We start from the raw sequence: 19,703 nt of genomic DNA, 5'->3' as shown, positions 1-19,703 counted from the left end.
GTTAAGGGAGAACAATATTATAAAGGTAAACTATGGTGAAGAGATGTTGTATGACTTACCTAAAATTAAACAACTAGTTAAAATAGAGATGATGCTAGAAACACAGTCTGCTGATTCAGTTGGTCAGTGAGTAAATAAGCAATTATTCATCTCCTACTATGTGCCAGACACTGTGTTAAGTGGGCAACTCACATCTTAACACAGTGCTGTTAGAGCAGTTGTTAATAGGAAATGTCATAGAGCTGGAATTATTGGGTAATGACACCAGATGTTCAAAAAAAGGTATGGAAGACTATAATTCAGAAGGTCATTGTAATTCACAGTGGGTAATATATCATTAATAACCTTCCTTTGAGCAGGTTCAGCAAAATGAAGTAATGGAAGCAAGGGAAAGAAGAATGCATAGTTTTAAGGAAATTGAGGCAGGTAGTATAGATAACTCTGAATATTTATCAGCGAAGGGAAGAATGGATAAGGATGAGAACTGGAGACAGAAGATTCAAGGTAAGGGTATTCAGTCAATGATAAGAAAGACCTAAGCACATTTGTAGACAAGGGGTAGAATCCACTAGATATGGATTCCTGTTGCTATGTTCTCATGCTTCTCTTCATCCTTTTTGTAATTTATCTATCCATCAGTTTTCATCTTCTAATGATAATAGCTACTATTGCAAATTATCTTTTGTCCTCCTTCGTGGAGGATTTATTCTGACTCTCAGTGAAAACTTTCACTATGGAATTGTGAATGATATGATTTGGGAACATGAAGTTTAGTTACTAATATTTTTGTCTCATTCTCAAATTCTATATTTCTTTTAATGTACTTTAATCAACTCATTAAGAGTCAGAACACAGTTCTAAAGTATCAGTCATGCAAGTTTTAAATTGTTTACTGTATGATAGATAATTAAATGAATCATTTTCCTTCATTGTTCTCCTCTCCTACCTTCCTACTGCAGGCCAGGCTAATGAACTCATCTTTATCACTATGGAAAAGTTGATAGAATACAACAGAAAAGGATCTAGGACAGAACATTGAGGTCTGCCCAAATTTAGAGGTAATAAGCTTATACAATATGAGGTAAAGTCCTTGGAGACAGGGGCTGTTTCAAATTTATTTTTATAATCTCCTCCCCTAGTAAGGTGCCTAAAAAAAAGTAGCCAATTAATAAAATCTTGTTGGATTCAATTTAGATGGTACACACTGATTATTTTTTGTCTTGGACTTCAGTCGGTCAACGAGCATTTATTTATATGTGATCAATATTCATTAGGGAAATTGGTCTATCATGCTCTTTTTCTATTTTTTACTCTTCCTGGTTTAGGTATCAGCACCATATTTGTGTCATAAAGGCAATTTGCCTGTTTTTTGAAATGGTTTATATAGTATTGGAATGAATTATTCTTTAAATGTTTGGTAGAATTTATTTGTGAATCCTTGTAGTCTTGGGGATTTGTTTCTTAGGGAGCTAATTGATGACATGCTTAATTTTTTTTCAAAAGTAGGGTTATTTAAGCATTCTATTTCCTCTTCTTTTAATCTGAGCAGCTTATATTTTGTGTAACTATTCACCCATTTCACTTAGATTGGTAGATTTTTTGGCATACAATTAGGTAAAATAGCTCTTAATACTTAATTTAATTTCATCTTTATTACTGGTGCATTTACCCTTTTTATTTTTAGGATGCAGCCAAAATAGTACTGAGAGAGAGAGAGAGAGAGAGAGAGAGAGAGAGAGAGAGAGAGAGAGAGAGAGAGAGAGAGAGAGAGAGAGAGAGATGTAAAGCATTTAGAGTTAAAAATTTTCTCCTAAGTACTATTTGTTATTTTTGCTACTAGCAATTGGGTTTTTTTTTATCAAATTGACCAGATGTTTCTCTATTTTATTGATTTTTTTCCTATAAAACCAGCTCTTAAATTTATTTATTAGTTCAGTGATTTTCTTGGTTTCAAATTTATTAATCTCTCCTTTGATTTTAAGGATTTTTTATTTGGTGTTTGATTGGATATTTTTAATTTGTCCTTTTTCTAGTTTTTTTAATTGCATGCTTAATTCATTGATATGTTCTCTATATACATACACACATACATATATACATACATATATATGCATATATATGTATATGGAGAAAGAGAGAGAGAGACAGAAGATAGTGGTCAGATGTTAAACACATTTTAGAATAAAAAGATAAAGAGAAGAAAATAGGTTCAAAGGAAATGCACAGTTAACAATCATTACTATGAATGTAACTGGGATGAATTCACTCATAAAATTGAAGAAGATACCAGAATGGATTAAAAAACAGAATCCATCAATATGTGGTTTACAAGAAACACACTTGAAAAAGAGAGACACACATAGAGTTTAAATAAGAGACTAGAGCAGAATCCATAATGCTTCAGTTGAAGTAACATAGGCAAGGGTAGCAGTCATGATCTCAGAGAAAGCAAAAGCAAAAATTGATGTAACTAAAAGAGATAAGCAGAAAAATGGTATCTTGCTAAATGCCATCATAGACAAGAAAGCAATATCAATGCTAAACATATATGTACCAAACAGAGTAGCATCCAAATTCTTAAAGGAAAGGTGGGGGGTGGGTTGAATAGACAACAAAACTATACTAGTGGGGAAACTCAACTTTCCCCTCTTAGAGCTAGGCAAATATAGCCATAAAATAAATAAGAAAGATGTTCAGGAGATGAGTAGATTTTTAGAAAAGTTAGATATAATAGACCTTTGGGGAGGAAAATTACAAATGACAAAGGGTATATCTTTTTCTTAGCTATATATGGCATCTTCACAAAAATTGACCATGTATCCAACCATAAAGAAATCATAATTACAAAATAACAAAAATATTAACACATCCTATTCAGACCATGATGCAATGAAAATTAGATTCAATAAAAGGTCATAGAATATAGATTAAAAATTAATTGAAAACTAAATAATCTAATCCTAGAGACTGAATGAGTCAAAAAACAAATTATAGAAATGATCAATAATTTACTATACTACTATATAATTTACTATTTTATAGTAAATGTCAACAATGAGACAACATAACAAAATGGTGGGGTGCAGCCAAAGCAGTATTTTTGGGAAATTTCAAATTTTTAAATATATATACCAGCAAAAGAAGCAAAAAACAGGTCAATTAATTGGGCATGCAATTGAAAACTAAAAATATAACAAGAAACTAGAATTCCCTAATTAAACACCAAAATAAAAATCCTGAAAATCAAGAGAAACTGATAAAAAAAATTGAAAGAAAAAAATTGACTTAAAACTAGAAGCTGATTTTATGATAAAAAATAAAGGTAAATTATTGGTTAATAATTTTTTTTAATTAAAGGAAAAACAAATTGTTAGTATCAAAAATAAAGAGGGTGAATATATCACCAGTGAAGATGAAGTTGAAGAGGTTTTTAGGAGAGATTTTGCCTAATTATATGCCAGTAAAACTGATAATCTAAGTAAAATGGGTGAATATTTACCAAACTATAAAAAACCCAGAATAACAGACGTGGGCATAGCACACCTAATTAACCCTAACTTAGAAAAACAAACTGAAAAAACCATCAATGAGTTCCTTAAGAAAAATTCCCACGACTAGATCGATTTACAAGTGAATTCTACCAAACATTTAAAGAAAAATTTGTCCCAATATCATATAAAATATTTGGTAAAAATAGGTAAAAAAAGCAACCCTACCAAATTTCTTTTATATCACAAATATAACTTTGATACCTAAACCAGAGAGAGAAAAAACACAGAAAGAAAAACTTTAAACCAATTTCTGTCATGAATACCAGCACAAAAATTTTAAATAAAACACTAGCAAGGAGAATACAACAATATATCACAAAGATTGTATCCACTATGACCAGGGAAGATCTATATCAGAAATGCAAGGGTAGTTCAATATTAGGAAAATCATCAGCATAATTGACCATAACAACATCAAAAACAACAAAAATTACATAATTATACCAATAGATACAGAAAAATCTTTAACAAAATGAACTGCCCATTCCTAATTTAAAACAATAATAAAGGTAGGAATAAATGGGGTCTTCCTTAAAATGATAAATAGCATCTATCTAAAATGAAGAGCAATCACTCTCTGTAACAGGGATAAACCAGAAATCTTACTAATAATGCTAGGGATGAAGCAAGGATGTCTGTCCATTTTTACTATTATTATTGAGGGAGGGGAGTAAATATTGTATTAGAAATTATAGCTACGGCAATAAGAAAGGGGAAAGCAATTGAAAGAACAAAAATTGGCAATGAGGAAACAAAACCATTACTCCTTGTCAATGATTTGATAATGGACTTAGAGAACCCTAAAAAGTTAACTAAAAAAAACTAGTTGAAATAATCTATAACTTTAGTAATCTACATAAATCCTTAATATTTCTATGCTATCAACAAAACTCAAAAGAAAAAGGCAGAAAGAGAAATTCTATCTAAAATAACTACAGACAGTATGAAATACTCGGGATTCTACCTGAGAAGATAAACCCATGGACTATATGAACACAATCATAAAACACTTTTCACTGAAATAAAGACATATATAAACAATTGGAGAAATATTCATTGCTAATGGTTAGGACTGTGCCAATATAATAAAAAATGACAACTTACCGTGAGTTAATTTGGTCTTTTCATGCCATATCAATTGAACTACCAAAGGATTATTTTATAGAGCTAGAAAAAAAGTATAAGAAAATCCATCTGGAAGAACAAAACCTTATCAAGGCAATCACTCAAAAAAAACATGAAGGATGGCAATCTATCAGTACCAGATTCAAACAATATTACAAAGTTGTAATAACTAAAAATATCTGGTGCTGCCCAAGAAATAGAGTAGTGAATCAGTGGTATAGATTGGGTACATAACATAAAGTAGGAAATGACCATAATAATCTATTGTTTGATAAACCCAACGATCCAAGTTTTGGAAGAAAGAATTCAACATCTGACAAAAATTCCTGGAAAAAAAAGCAAAACATTTTTTGACAAATACTAGGTATAGACCAATCTCTCTCTGTCTCTGTATCTCTCTCTCTCGGTCTCTCTCATTAAGTGACTGTCTCAGTAACACACAACTGGTAAGTATCAAGTATCTCAGGTCAGATTTGAACATAGATCTTCTTGACTCCAGGGACAGTGTTCTATCCCTTGCAACTGCCTCATAGACCAACATTTCATACCACATGCCACAGTAAAATCAAAATGGAGAAATTTAGCCATCAAGGAAAATATCATGAATAAGTAAGGGGAGCATAGAAAAATTTACTTCTCAGATTTACAAATATGGGAAGTTTATGATTCATAGGATAGGATCAGACATTAAAATGGAAAATTTTATTACAAGACTTTTAAAAGGTTTTGCACAAAACAAATCAATGCAGCCAAATTTAAAAGTAAAGCAGGAAAATGGGGGGTGATTTTTACAGTAAGTTTCTCTGATAAAGGTCTCATTTTTCAGATATATAGAAAACTGGACCAAATTTATAAAAATAAGAATCGTTCCTTGATTGTTAGACGGTCAAAGGATATGAAAAGGCAGTTTTCAGAAGAAGAAATCAAATTTAACTATAGTAATATAAAAAAGTAATATAAAAATATAATCTAAATCACTATTGATTAGAGAAATGCACATTAAAAGAACACCTATTAGAAATAAATGGAATGAGAGAAAATAAGTAAACTAAGAAACTGTTGGTGGAATTGAAAGCTGGTATTACCATTCTGGAGAATAATCTGGAGCTATACCCAAGAGGGTTATAACACTCTGCATACGCTTTGACTAAGAAATACCACTATTAGGTCTGTATTCCAAAGACATCAAAGAAAAGCATAAAGGTCTTGTTTGTACAAAAATATTTATAGGAGCTCTTTTTTACAGTGGCAAAGAACTGGAAATTGGAAATTGAAGGAATGTCCATCAATTAGGAAATGGCTGAATAAATTGTAGTATATGAGTGTGATAAAATACTATCATTCTTATAAGAAATGATGAACAGGATAGCTTCAGAAAAACTTGGAAAGACCTACATGAACTGATACAACGTGAAGCAGAACCAGAACACAGTACGCAGAAACAGTAGTATTGTAATAATGATCAACTGTGAAAGACTGAGTCACTTTGGTCAAGACAACGATTCAAGACACTTCCAAATGACCCATGATGAAAAATGCTCTCTACCTCCAGAGAGAGAAATGATGAACTCTGAGTGCAGATTGAATCATACTTCTTTTTCATTTTCTTATTTATTTTTCTTGTTTTCATCTCTTGTGTTGTGATTAATATGTATATATGCTTTACATAACTTGTATAACTGATATCATGTTGCTTGCCTTTTGAACAGATAGGGGAAGGGAAAGAAGGAGAAAGAGAATTTGGAATTCAAAAATTTTAGAATGGATGTTTTAAAACTGTACATATAATTGAAAATCATTTAATGAAATAAATAAAGTTATAATTTTGTAGGTGAATGAATGAACAAAATAAATGAATAGATGGGGAGGTAGATGAATGAATGAATGGGACTATAAGGATGTCCCAAGAATACAAATGAAGTTTCTAGTTCTGGGAGCCTAAAACTTCACTAAGATTTTAGAGATATTCTATAAAGAGATGGAATGTAATCTCAGAGAGGAAACTACTAGATTCTAGAGGGACCTGGAAAGGTTTCTTACAATAGAAGCAAGTTAAGGTAAGTCTTTAAGGAAACAAGGGAAATAAAAAAGTAGAGGTAAGGAAGCAGGGTGTTCCAGGCATGGAAGACAGTCAGGGTAAGGACACAGAGTTAGAAGATAGACTGTCATTTTTGAGGAATATCAAATAGTCCAGTGTAATTGCATCATAGAGTGTGTGGAAGGGAGTAGAGTATGAGAGGATTTCACTACTCCTGCAATTAATAAGTGTGGGTCCTCCCTCCACCGATGAAGATTACAACTCCTTTGCAGCTTTCAACTCTGAGATTGAAATTTGAATGTTTATCTCCAAGAGTCTATGGATCTTTGATGTGGATCATGACAAAAGGACTTCCTTGACAGATAAATTCATATTGCGGCATATCCCTGTGAATTTAGGAAAGTATTTCTAGATGATTGAAATACAGAGACTGTCACTGAGCCTATATTTGAAACATTTTCAGATAGACAGTTGGTGTACTAGATAAAGCCCTAAATTTGAAGTTAGGAAAAACTGAGTTTAAATCCTGCCACAGACATTTACAAGCTGTATGATCCCTGGCAAGTCACTACCAACTAGTTGGTGGTACAGTGGATAGAGCACTGTGCCTATAGTCAAAAAGACTTAAGTTCATATCTGGCCTCTAACAGTAGCTATGTGACTTTAGGAAAGTTGCTTAACCTCCGTATTTGCCTGAGTTTTCTTCAACTTCAAAATAAGAATAAAAATAACACGTGTCACTCAGGATTGTTGTAAACATCAAATGATATAATATTTGTAAAAGCACTTAGCATAATGTCTGGAATGTAGTAGGTACTTAAAAAAATGTGTATTTCCTTCCCTACCATTTAACCTCTTTCAGTTTCTGTTTCTTCATTTATAAAATGAAGACAATAATACCTACTTCATAGGGTTGTTGTGAGGAGCAATTAAGAATATACATACAGACATACAGACATACACATATATGAATATATATACACACATATATGCACACACATACACACACAAAGCACTTGCAAACTTCAAAGCGCTACATGTATGTTAACTTGTTTTGTTATTTCTCAACTTGGCAGAACATGTTAGAGCTTAGATTCCACTGGCATAGCCTTTGAACCCCTAGAAATATCACTAGGCAAAAATGAGGTATTATAGTAGGACTTTATTGCTGGTTTTATATCATACAGTGAAGAGGAAATAAAGATTAGTTTCCCATCCACCAACCTGAGCAGAGCAAAATCTTCCTTTGTATGTTAAAAAAGCATCAAAAACATTTTTAAAATTGAGAAGTCTAACAGGTAACTGCCATAGCCACTTGAGTCCTGACAGGCCTCCTGGACATATTCTGAGGAGGTATTAGAGATTCCAAAATCACTAGCTTATTCAGGTCAGTGTTAGTCAAGGAATAACTTCCTATGTTTCCATTTTATTTGTCATGACCCTAGAGGCAGTGGTGGATTCTAAAGGATTATACATCAGAAAATGGAGAAGGGCTTCCAGAACACAGGGAGCTAATCTCCTTTGATGACCTTATTGAAGGACAGAGATGTGAACTGCATAGAATGGGCACTTATGATCTATAGCATCAGAAACTAGGTAGCACAGTGAATAGGACACCAGACCTGGAGTCAGAAATACCTGCATTCAAATGCAGCTTCTGACTCTTAATAGCCATGTGACCTCTCTCTGTCTCAGTTTCCTCAACCACCAAATGGGGATACGAATACCATCTAATTCATAGGGCTGTTTTGAGGTTCACATAAGTCAAATAAATTTAAGTGCTATATCAGTGCTATTATTATTTTCTTCATTAAAGGGACCTTCAATAGATAAGAGCACATACTCATATGACTATTTGGGTATACATCTGGAAAATGGCTAGTGGCTTTACTGTTGACACATTGCACAGGGGCTCATACTGTTCAAATTTTGCTCATAGAAAAGTGGATAAATCTAATATTTGAATGAAAAGGAGTAATGGATGCCAGTGTATCTACTGTCCAGGAGCATGGTTTCCCAACCAAATTGACATAATGCACGAGTCCTTTTTTATATATGTACATGCTGCTTACCATGATAAAATATAACCTTCTTGCAGTTAAATACATTTTTTTCATTGTTATCTCTGTACTGGTAGCACCTAATACAGTGTCTCATATGTAATAGGCAATTGGTTAATGCTTATTGATTGATCCTAAAGACTTCAATAAGATATCAGCCCTTCTACTTTCACTATCATTCTCTCCTAATTTACCTCTCTTCTCTTTCCTCTTTCTCAACTTCTCTACCATTGCTTTTCCATTCTTGCCAACCCCTCCCCACTCCCCCCAAAAAAGATATACAGTTTTCATCAGTGGTCAAATGGATAAAAGCTAATAACATATTCAGGTTAGCCCATCGTGTGAGGCTCCATATTGTCTAAAGAACATAGGTTGAACAGGGTTGTCTTATTGGAAAGTCACTGGCTGGCGATCTAATTGCTGCTGTCAGAATAATCTGCCGCCAATTCTCTTAACTGGCAATAGAGAACTGACATTGAAATCTCAGAAGCAGGCAAAAGGCTTCCCTTCTGACCCATAAAATTGCTGGTTCAGATATCATGTTTTCAGTAAGCAACTCCCAGTACTCCTCAGGAGCCTTTTGAAGCAGTAACTAGTAAAGTCAGTCAAGAGACAGTGGCAGCCTTGAATCACAAGCTGCCTTGTGTCAAACTGGTTTTATAGGCTGTTTGCCTTAATACGGATGACTGTCATATGTTGGAGAGAAAAGTAATCCTAAATTACATACAGAGACAGCCTTTGTGCAGTGTCACTCCCAGAAAGGAATGGATGTTTTAAAGAGTCCTGCGTGACTGCAAATGAGAAAATGGACTGGTTCAAGAAAAGACAAATAGAGGAAATTAGCTGACTTTGTGTCACCCCTATCTCTGAGGCTCTGTAAAACCCTGAAAGCATAGCCCTACAGTGAAATATAGAATCAGGAGTTGAAGGAAGGCAGAAAAGAGAAGATCCTCCTTTTTTAACTTTTAATTCAATTTCTGTACCTCTAAGCACTTGAAAACTACTCCCCAGGGCCTCTCCTCTCCCTTCATTAGTCTCTCCTCTCTCTCCCTTTCTTCCATTTAAAGCCTAAATGGGATACTGGGGAGAGGAGATGAAATCGGTGTAGGGAGATCATGAATGAAAGAGAAATATAGTAGAAAAAGGGGGGACTTTCTGCTATTTTCCCACACCCCTAACACCTATATACTATCAATGTCCAGGACAATGCAAACCAATCTGTTGACAATTCTAGAAAACAATTATACTGTTTTAGGTCAAAAACTGGGATTCCTTGATGGCGTAAATGCTTGGGGCCACCTCTAATTGCAATTATGAAAAAAAGTATGTTGGGAAAAGAGGGTAAGTTTATGAGACTCTAAAAAGCAAAATTTTGACTTATATATTTATAGAAAAGGATTACAATTTAGTCAGACTAAAAGCACTTTTTAAACTCTTACAATGTCTAAGTGCTGGGAATATGAATATAAATAAAAACAAAACAAAAAGCCTTCAAAGAACTTACATTCTAATGAAATAGACAACATACAAAAGCAAGTTCAAAGGGCAGGGGCAGGAATGGGGGAGGAAGAGAAAACACTCAGGTCAGAGAAAATGGAGAAGAAGCCCAGGGAAGGCTAGCCTAGTGGGAAATGAAGATGGTTGACCTGGGTACCCTCTTTAAATGGAGATTCTTGGATGAGCCCTTTTAATTAGAGGAAGGGGGCCCAAGGACAGAGGGTGCCTCTGAGGTGTGAGGTCCAGGGTTGATGACTAATGAAGATGTTGCTGGTGTGGATATGTCATTGAAATCTAAAGAATTGTAGCCACAATTATTGATGGAAGACTCTGAGGCCTTTTGGACTCTTCCTTTTCAGAGAAATAATACTGTACGCAATTATCACTGTGCTGTAGGCTGATTCCAGGAAACGACTTAAGCTCCCAGAGATGACTGAGAAAGTTCAATTCCTCTTTTCTATGATTCTTGTAATTCAAAGAAAGATAAGACAGTTCTCTCCATCAACCGTGGAAATTATTATAGACAGATAAATGAATGGATAGATGGATAGACAGATTTCCCTGTGTGTAGATATGTGTGTATACTATATGTATATAGCTTTGTACCTACTGCCCAGTAGTATGATTTCTATTTATTTCTATCTACTTTCTGTCTCTGTCTCTCTGTCTCTGTGTCTCTCTGTCTCTGTGTCTCTCTCTGTCTCCGTGTCTCTCTCTGTCTCTCTGTCTCTCTCTCTCTCTCTCTCTCTCTCTCTCTCTCTCTCTCTCTCTCTCTCTCTCTCTCTCTCTCTCTCTCAGAGATGGAGAAATTTAGACCTATTTGGAGTACTATATTAACTCAACCAAGTTGGCTAACTTGAGCATTCAGTGACTTTCAGACCCTGTTGAAATTCTAAATCCTGTGAATCTCTATCTTAAAATAGTAATTAGAAACAAGTCTTTAATATTGGTGTCATCCTGTCTTGCTTAGCCCTTTAAATTAAATGTGAGGTACAACACTTTTTTTTGTAATAATTCATTCATTCTAAATGTAATGGGATATTTATTTGGGTTCAACCTAGTTAGCGTACATACAGAGAAAATAGTCAAAATCCTCCCTAGGGTTTGGGGACTGGAAAATGAGTACTCCTAGAGGGAGCATCATTCTCTTTCCAACCTGGGCAGGGGGGAATGGGGAGCTATTGATTATATATTCTGTGATGAGAGGGTGACGTTTTTTGCCACAGCCTCAACCTTTAAATCACTCAAAAGGGAAAGCAGGAAGGACACACAGAGAAATAAATTAGACTATAAGCTCCTGGAGGGCTAGAGCTGTCTTTGGTGTTTTTCTGTGTGCTCTTCACTTAGCACTATGCCTGGCAAATAATAGATGCTTAATAAATGTTTATTGACTGACTGACAAGCTGACAGAGAGGCATAAGCAGGCTGACAACAGAAGGTGAGAGGAGAATATTCTTTTTCCCCCAGGGCAGACAGGACCCATGGTGAAAAGCATGCAAGACAAATTTCATCGATGGGGAATGTTTCATTGACCAAAAATACAGGTAGCTGGTATAATGCTTGTTTAGCAATTCCTTTTCAGTTGGGAGGAGGGAATTTGGCCTTACTCAGCCAAATACTGCCCTCTACAGTGATACCAGCTTATCAACTGTTTATCCTTAGGTAAGGGTGTAGAATCTGGAGCCTACACCCAATAAACTCTAGACTTATTTGGTTGTGTTTCTAGAAATTTAGCATCATTGCAAGGAGTTCTTGGTACTTTATTCACTGCAGCCCTGGACAGCTCTGGAAAAGTCCCTCTCTCTCAGTACAACAATTATAAGCCTTTGCTAATTGCTTGTGTAATTCTTGATAATTCATTGTACAGTATGACTTTACCTTTCTCTGAATAGGCAGAAGGCTCCCTCAGAATTTGCTAGGCCTCAGCAGGTCACTTTTGAATCTGTCCATTTTATGGACAGTTCTATAGATTAATCAATCTATGCTGTTGCCTCTTGCTCTTTGATTCACGTTCCCCAGGTTTACAAGAAATTTTGCTTTTTTAACCATTTTAAGATTTTTCTTTTTTGTCCAGATCCTCATAGATCTTTGGTTATGTCTTTCCCAAGTGGTCATTGTATATTATCCCTAACACAGCCTCCCAGTCCTCATCCTAAATTATGTCAATAGATTGATTAAGTACTTCTTCTACTTCTTCCCCCTCCTCAAACTCTAGAAGGTGTCCTTGGATTCCCTGCATGTGTTTTATTATCTACCACAGAATAAAAATGCAAAGATTCCTAGAGTGTTAGGTAAATGTGAAATCCTGCCCTGCTCCCATCCCCCCACACCCACTCAGGAATGCTGCACCAATTTGAGAAACATGGGCTCAGGTAGAGGTATAAATGCAGAGTCAGCTGCTGAACTCTGATCTCCCAACTTTAGGTGCCATTTTGATTCTACCAGAAAAGGCCTCTATTTTTTTAAGTCAACTTCACTGAGACACACAGGGTTAAGCAAAAGCATTCAACAGTCAACAAAAACAAATGTAATCTAGAAGGAAATTTAATCTCAATGCTGAAGTGATCGTATACATACACACACACACACACACACACACACACACACACACATACTTATTCTCAATGTTTAGATTTCATATATCGATATATATGTACATTTAATCTCAATGTTTACATAATTACAGATATTTTCCTATATATGTATGAAATCTGTAAGTATATATGTGTATGTATATATGTACACATATATACACATACACATATATACACATACATATATACACATATACATATACATGTGTGTGACACACACACACTTCTCAAAAGAGCTGGTGTCCCTGTGTCTGGCCTTGCCCGGACTGAGGAGGGTGGCAAAATGCCTTTAATATTTTCAAAGGCAGGGAGGAATTTCACACCTTTTTTGAGTACCATTCAATTCCTAAATAAAGGATTTAACAGCTTGTGGGAGAGCCAATTGTAAACTGATAGGTACTAAAATGCCTGGTAAAACTTGTTCAATCGTTGTTTCAGTAAATAGGAAGTGCTTTGAACATATTATGACTTTGGTACTCTAAATCTTTTGGGAGAGAAGGGGCAAGATTTCATATCCCTATTTTACAGATAGGAAAACTGAGAGCTTTACAGGGCAACATCCTTGGGGTCCTCAAGTCTAATGCGGTCCAACACATTCTCTTCATAGTTCCTAATCTTGGATTTTAGGTGAGATCATATTAATGCTTTTAGGTGTCCTGTTGAAGTGACTTACCCCAGTTTGAAAGACATAAAGGACTTTAATTTGCATGGCAACCTGACAAAGTGGAAAGAGGGCTAGCCATTAATCTTGTATTAGACACTTACTAGATGTATAACTGTAGCTAAATCATTTAGCCTCTCAGAATTTCTTCATCAGTAAAATGGGATTAATAAAAACCTGTATTATCAGCCTTCACAGTTACGATGAGAGTACTTTACAAAGCAATTTCAGAGATAAACTCCTGTCCTGCCTTCCTTTCCCTTACAGTTTGAGGGGTAATGATTGAGATGGCTGCATAAATTGTAACCATCAGTTTTTGCTAGTTTGTTGAAGTCAACAAGCATTTATTAAGCACGTGCTATCTACCTGTGATAAGTACTGAGGATACAGAAGGCAAAATTATCTTATCAGAGTTGAAATCACAAATACACATGTGTATATACATATAAATATTTATATGTACATACATATACATAATTTGCATATATGTATATACACATACAAATACACACACTAATGTGTTTAATGTCAATTTCCTGAAGCCAACGGACTATGTTTTATTCAGTTACCAATGGTCACTGCCATTCAATGCCTCATCTCTGTAACCCTAATAAGTGATCCTGAAAGAGTGATGGGAAAAGTGAAGGCTGGGTTTTACTACAGGGCTGGAGTTGGAAACCCTAGGTTCAATTGACTCTGTTACTTAATTAAGCTTAAACTCTTACTGTTGAACAAAAGAGATGCTTTCTCTACCTGAGAGATTTCTCAGAAATGTAGTAGAGATTCATTGCATTAGTGTGAAACAATTACTATAATGATTATTTCAGAGCAGTAAAAGAAACTTAACTATTTTGGCCACATAATGAAAAGATGGGACTCATTGGAAAAGACGCAGCCTGATACTGGGAGATTGAAGGCAAAAAGTAAAGGAGATGGCTGCGGATGAAATGGATAGAGATTGTCATGCAAGCAATGAATATGAATTTGGATAGATTTTGAGAGATAATGGAAGATAGATGGACCTGGCATGTGATGGTCTATGGGGTCACTAAGCATCAGACATAACATCAAGAACAAAATGATATGTGAACAGAAGTCTGGCAAAGCAGATAGGTTAACTGACTTTCCTTGGAGTCAGGAGAATCTGGGTCAAGTTCAGCATATTATACATATTATGGTAACTATGTAACCCTAGACAAGTTACTCAACCTCTTAGTGCCCTTAGTGCTGATCTGCTCACTACCATGATAAAATTATAACCCTAGTTAAAAGAATTTCTTAAAATTATAGATACATTTTAAGATTTTTTAAAGTAACTGTATTAAATGATCTGTATTAAGTAATCAAGATTAAAGCAATATATATAAAACTTTAGTTTTTAGGAATGGGAAGGGAGGAAAGTATTTATCGAGCAAATATTTACAAATTTACAAATATAACAAATTTACAAACATTATCTCATGTGATTTTTACAACAGCCCTAGGAGGTTGGTTGGTTGTTGTCCTTCATTTTTTAAAAGGACTAAAATGACATCACCATGATAAAGTGAAATTTCAGTGTGTTTGACTGTGGTTGATCAGACCAATAAAAGCTCAGAATGCTCTATCACAGATCGGGCATAGATAGTCTGTGTGAATATTTGGGGTAGATACCCCAAATTTACACATTCTATGTTTACTTTGTTCTGTCTCAATTCTGCTTTGCTCATAGAGGACAGTACCCTTTCTGATGTGGGCACGCCATACTGAGCAGTCCTGTGCCAGTGTCTCTCATGTTGCACAGTCAAATCCAAAGTTCTTGAGAAAGACCTTCAGAGTGTCCTTGTTTCGCTTCTTCTGACCACTATGTGATCGCCTGTCCTGTGTGAGTTCTCCATAAAATAGTCTTTTTTGGCAAGCGTACAGTTTACATTTGAACAATGTGGGCAGCCCATTGGAGTTGAGTTCTCTGAAGCATAGTTTGAATGTTTGGCAGTTCAGTTTGAGCAAGGACTTCAGTGTCTCGTACCTTGTCCTACAAGGTGATCCTCAGAATCTTCCTAAGACAGTTGAAATGGAAGTGATTCAGTTTCCTGGCATGGCACTGGAAGACTGTCCATGTTTCATAGGCATGCAACAATGAGGTCAGCACAGCAGCTCTGTAGACCTTTAGTTTAGTAGTAAGTCCAATACCTCTTCTCTCCCAAACTTTTCTTCAGAGCCTCCTAAACACTGAGCTAGCTCTGGCAATGTATGCATCAACCTCATTGTCAATGTGTACATCCCTGGAAAGTACACTACCAAGGTAAGTGAACTTATCCACAGCATTCAAAACTTCTCTATTTGTTGCAATCGATGGTTCCATGTATGGATGGTGTGGTGGTGGCTGATAGAACTCCTGTGTTTTCTTGGTGTTAATTATTAGGTCAAAATTAGCACAGGCAGCAGAGAATTGATCCATATTTTGTTGCATTTCAGCTTCAGAGGCTGCATTGAGTATATCTGCAAACAGAAAATCATGCACCAAAACTCCTTCCACTTTGGTCTTGGATTATAACCTTTTCAAATTGAAGAACTTACTATCAGTAGGATAGTTGACCTTGACGCCATGTTCATCCTCACTGAAAGCATTTGACAGCATGACTGAAAACATTATGCCAAAAACCATGGGAGCAAGCACACAGCCCTATTTCACTCCACTGGTAACCAGGAAGGCATGAGAGTATTGTTGACTATCTAGAACCTGGGCAAACATGCCATCATGAAATTGATGTACAATATTGATGAACTTCTCCAGGCAACCAAATTTTGACATAATTTTCCATAAGCCTTCACGACAGTGTCAAAGGCCTTGGTCAGATCGACAAACATCGTGTACAGACCTCTGTAATGATCCTGGCATTTCTCCTACAGTTGTCAGGCAGCAAGCACCATATCAACTGTTCCTCAACCCTTTCTGAAGCCACACTGGCTCTCAGATTTATGATCATCTTCTAGGTGAAGGATCAGTCTATTAAGGACTATAGCAAGAATTTTGCCAGCAATGACTAAGAGAGAGACCTCCCCTGCAATTGTTGCAGGACAATCTATTCCCTTTACCTTTATAGAGATGGACAATGGAGGTATCTCTGAACTCCTGGAGGACAACCTCCTCTTGCCATATAACCTGGAATATTTCAGTCATCTTTTGTATGAGCAATGGTCCCTCTACCTTGTAAATCTCAGCTGGAATAGAATCAGCACCAGGTATTTTGCCACATGAAAGGAGCCTAATGGCCCTCAAAACCTCTTCTTCAGTTGGAAGTTCAGCTAAGGGGGTATTGACGTCAGTCTGAGGTAAACGGTCAGTGGTCTCACCACTGATTGATGATGGTCTGTTGAGAACACTATGGAAGTGTTCAGCCCATCTCTCTAGGATCATGTCCTTATCGCTCATCAATGTGGTTCTATCAGCACTGAGTAGTTGTGATGCACCATAGCCTTTTGATTCATGAATAGAAGGTCCAAGAAAGAAGATAAGGAGGTAAATAGAATTTTAGAAAAGGTAGATATGACAGCTATCTGGAGAAAATTAAATGGGTTTAGAAAGGAATATAACATATTCTCCTCTCTTCTCTCCTCTCTTCTCCTCTTTTCTTTTCTCCTTTTCTCTCCTCTGCTTTTCTTTCCACTCCTCCCCTCTCATCTTTTTTCCTCTCCTCTCCCCACATAGGGTATCATGCTGAATGGATTGAAGTTAGTGAAGACTTCTCAGTGCTTAACAAAAGACTTTTAGTAGATGATTAGGCCTAAGTTTTGGTTTCTCAGAAATAGTGAGACTTTTGGGAATATGAAACTTAAAGTCACACTATTTCTGGGAAACAAAAACTTAGGCCTAACCATCTACTAAAAGCCTTTTGTTAAGCACTAGAACCAGATGACTCTGGAGGAGAAAGTGGGGCTGGTGACTTTTCACAGCCCTCTCTCACTTAAATCCAATTCAATTGCAAGCCATGGCATCATCTTCCTGATATCAATGGTCCTCTTCAAACCACACAACCTGTGAATGGATAGAATTCTGAGTTTGGCATCAGGAAGATTTGTTTCATAGCCTACTTGAACATTTACTAGCTCTATGAGTTTGAACAAGTCACCAACTTCTTTATACCTCAAACAACTCCACAGACTTACCTGTTGTCAGAAACTTTCTGCAGCTCCGTATTGACAAGGTAAAGAAATCACTGAGCTTTTAAGTGTATATAAAGTGAAGCTGGTATTTCATTATGAATCTTATTAATTCAAACCATACTCTTGAAGAAAATATGAAAGAACAGACATGAGTAAAATATTTGTATACAATGCTTAAAACTTCCCTGAAAAACAATTTTAAACTCTGTATATTAATATCACTTACCTTTGTTTTGGTGTTTATTATCTATTGCTTCATTTATTCTTTATTACTATTTTATTGTCCAACACTGCTTTTTATTGTACCACATTACTAACAATTGGACAATTTTATAATTTGATAAGTCACTATCAGTATATTTGATAAAGAACACATAAACATTTTATTGTATATACATGGTTGTGTTTTGAATACCAATTAATATACTGCTTCAAAGAGAATATATTAAAGAAACAATATTACTATTTCCCTACAATTTTTTTAACACAAAACTTTTGAGATTCTCAGAGAACAAGTATTTTTTTCTGAGTTTTCATTCTCAGAAGTATGAGGTGTTATTTATTAATGGCAAGTAAGTCACAGGTTTGTGTGCGTGTGTGTTATTGTGTATGTGTGTGATATTTTTGATAGCATATTTCATCTAAAAATGTCAAAGAGCTTTCAATTGTCATCAGTAGTTATGATCCACAACATTTAAACAGGCAATGATCTCCCTTCTCTATATCCACTACTTACCTTCCAGGTTTCCTTTAAGTCTCAATTAAAATCTCATTTTTTTTTGGTAATCCTTCTCCTGCCCCTCTTAATTCTGGAGACTTCTTTCCATTATTTCCTCTTTATTTTGTATATAGTTTACTTGGTACATCTGATTACCAGTCATCTCCCCCATTAGATCATAAGCTCCTCGAAGGCAAGGGCTATCTTTTGTCTCTTTTTGTACCCTCAATGCTTAGCTCAGCATCTGGCACATAATAGGCAATTGTATTGCCAAGGCAACATTCACAGCACTGATGGTGACTATGAATATGCTAGGACAATTCTAAATCACCAAAAAAAAAAAAAGACTCTCCATAATAAGGCAGGAGAAAATCATTTATTCAGACACCAGAAAGTCAAATCCCAATACCAGAAAGCCAAATCTGTCATAGTAACAAAGAAATACATCATAGTAACCAAGAAGTCTAGACATATTATCAGACCTTCCCACAAACAAACACTCACTATCCTAGCTGCCTGCTTCCTCTGTCCTTTGCAGCTCTGACTACTGTGACCAATTTTCTCTCAGTTCTTCTCTAGCTCCGCCTCTTCCTGTTTCACCCTTCCTGCTCCACCCCTTCCTGCTCCATGTAATTTGATTCATGTGACTCAGGCTTCCATGTGACTTAAGCAGATCACACGGTCCTATTAATGGATAGGAAAGATCTTCCTGTTAAGAAACAAAATCACATTAACAATAAGCAAAAATGTATTATCAATACAGTGTTTTACATTTATTGATTAATTGATTGAGTAAATTGAAGCACAAAGAAGTGAATGACCAGTATCAGTGACAAATCATTATACCACCTTTTTTTTGTGTGGCCCAGACATAAGAATGGCTTGCAATTTAGAAATAAAATGTAAAAATCCTCCCACTAACAAAAACTAAACTGAGAAGTGGTTGGATTTAGCTCTTTGATCAATACTGATACATCATCAACTGTGGAAAATACTGTGAAAAATACTTCTATCAATTTCTTTTCAGGCAAAATTCCAATTAATTTTAACTCATTCAAATAGGATGATAGCCTTTGGACCTAGAACCCTTCAATTTGCAGATAAGGAAACTGAAAACTACAACAACTTCCCCAAAGTCACAGAGGCTAAACTGGTGGTATTCAGACTAAGGTTTTTTGACTCCAAATCCATTGTTTTTCTCATCACATTAAATCAGTCAAGAATAAATTAATAAAACAAACTATTATTCATCATAACCCAACCCATGAAGTAGACCAGGGAATTGGAGCTAGCTCAGCTCTTAGTTATAAATG

At 35.5% G+C, this 19,703-nt stretch overlaps 1 long non-coding RNA gene across 1 annotated transcript in view; it reads right to left on the bottom strand.

Annotated features, from left to right (window-relative positions):
* The window catches only part of LOC140498494 (uncharacterized), a 64,302-nt gene extending 45,741 nt beyond the window's left edge, over positions 1-18,561 (bottom strand). The window contains exon 1 of the long non-coding RNA XR_011965109.1: positions 18,409-18,561. This is a non-coding gene — a long non-coding RNA (uncharacterized lncRNA). The remainder of the gene's footprint in view (positions 1-18,408) is intronic.
* Positions 18,562-19,703: the final 1,142 nt, after the last annotated feature.

Source organism: Notamacropus eugenii, chromosome 4 (genome assembly GCF_028372415.1).
Source record: "Notamacropus eugenii isolate mMacEug1 chromosome 4, mMacEug1.pri_v2, whole genome shotgun sequence".
Taxonomy (NCBI): domain Eukaryota; kingdom Metazoa; phylum Chordata; class Mammalia; order Diprotodontia; family Macropodidae; genus Notamacropus; species Notamacropus eugenii.
The sequence above is the reverse complement of the archived record's forward strand: the minus strand, read 5'-3'. Positions and strand labels throughout refer to the sequence as shown.